Here is a 2,108-nt window from a genome sequence, read left to right as displayed (position 1 = left end):
GGGGCGATGTTGCTACACCTAATCAGACATCGGACGGACGGACGATATAATCTATTGTAGGCTGGTTCACTTTGTTCCGACCAGTATAACTCAAATTTTACCCACTTCCCAAAGTGATATCAACTGCAAACTTGAAATACCTACGTCATACTGATGACAACACGATATTCTATCATGAAACATCCAAAACATATTTTTAAACATTTTACACGCTTTTATGTAACTCACTCCCGTCTGTTGTTGTATCCTCAAATCTTGAAACTCACTTTTAACCGTCTTCACAATGTCGTATCGACTGCAAACTTGGCGTAGGTACGTCATACCGATGACAATACTATATTCTATCATTAAACATAACTTCAACATCTTGATTTAAAGCTTTCGTGACTGCAGGGATTCATCTTCTTGGTTCTTTCGGTAAAGTCACGTAGAAGGAAAGTAATAAAATAATAACAATTAAACATGTTTTATATAATAAAAATAAAACATGTTTTATATAATAAAAATAAAACATGTTTTATTTTTTATTATTTCATCTTCTTGGTTCTTTCGGTAAAGTCACGTAGAAGGGAAGTAATAAAATAATAACAATAAAACATAATAAAATATAAAATAATAAAAATAAAACATGTTTTATTTTTATTATTTCATTACTTCCCTTCTACGTGACTTTACCGAAAGAACCAAGATGATGAACTTCAACATCCGCGAAGCTCCATCTCAAGATGTGAAATATTCGGTGCCCCTGGCAGCTTTGCATCCCGGGTGAGCGCGCAATCTCCGTTTCGCCCGCCCCATCAGGCGAAGTTCCAGTTGATTTTGTCGAGTCGAGAAGTCGAGAGCCCACGAGGGAGTTGCGTTTGTCGGAGCGAGCGGCGGCCCCGATGTTCCCCAAAAAAACGACAGCTTATTGAGATACCCGATAAGCTCGTCCCTAGCTACCGACAGGGCCATGTGACCATTCAGAAGAACTCGCAGAGCATACAGGACTCCTCATGTATCCACGAGATTATTACCACAGCCTTCTGACCATTGAAGGGGAACCACAGTGGATAGATGTTGATTACCTCGCCTGGTGTACAGGAGGTCGTGGTTTTGATCTCGGACCCTGACGCATGCTGCTGTATGTTTGGAGTTTGAGTGTCTCTCATCAATCATCATGGTGGCTAGCAGATGTTGATTACCTCGCCTGGTGTACAGGAGGTCGAGGGTTTTGATCTCGACCCTGACGCCTGCTGCTGTATGTTTGGAGTTTGAGTGTCTCTCATCATCATGGTGGCTAGCAGATTTGACTATCTCGCCTGGTGTACAGGAGGTTGTGGGTTCAATCCCAGACACTGAGGGATGTTGACTACCTCGCCTGGTACACAGGAGGTCGTGGGTTCAATCCCAGACACTGAGAGATGTTGACTACCTCGCCTGGTACACAGGAGGTCGTGGGTTCAATCCCAGACACTGAGAGATGTTGACTACCTCGCCTGGTCTACAGGAGGTCGTGGGTTCAATCCCAGGACACTGAGAGATGTTGACTACCTCGCCTGGTCTACAGGAGGTCGTGGGTTCAATCCAGACACTGAGAGATGTTGATACCTAGCCTGGTCTACAGGAGGTCGTGGGTTCAATCCCAGACACTGAGCGCATGTTGACTACCTCGCCTGGTCTACAGGAGGTCGTGGGTTCAATCCCAGACACTGAGAGATGTTGACTACCTCGCCTGGTCTACAGGAGGTCGTGGGTTCAATCCCAGACACTGAGAGATGTTGACTACCTCGCCTGGTCTACAGGAGGTCGTGGGTTCAATCCCAGACACTGAGAGATGTTGACTACCTCGCCTGGTCTACAGGAGGTCGTGGGTTCAATCCCAGACACTGAGAGATGTTGACTACCTCGCCTGGTCTACAGGAGGTCGTGGGTTCAATCCCAGACACTGAGAGATGTTGACTACCTCGCCTGGTCTACAGGAGGTCGTGGGTTCAATCCCAGACACTGAGAGATGTTGACTACCTCGCCTGGTCTACAGGAGGTCGTGGGTTCAATCCCAGACACTGAGAGATGTTGACTACCTCGCCTGGTCTACAGGAGGTCGTGGGTTCAATCCCAGACACTGA

Source organism: Lethenteron reissneri, unplaced genomic scaffold (assembly GCF_015708825.2).
Source record: "Lethenteron reissneri isolate LAM-NWPU_2019-01 unplaced genomic scaffold, ASM1570882v1 scaffold_1639, whole genome shotgun sequence".
In the NCBI taxonomy this organism is placed as follows: domain Eukaryota; kingdom Metazoa; phylum Chordata; class Hyperoartia; order Petromyzontiformes; family Petromyzontidae; genus Lethenteron; species Lethenteron reissneri.
This window is presented reverse-complemented; position numbering follows the sequence as displayed.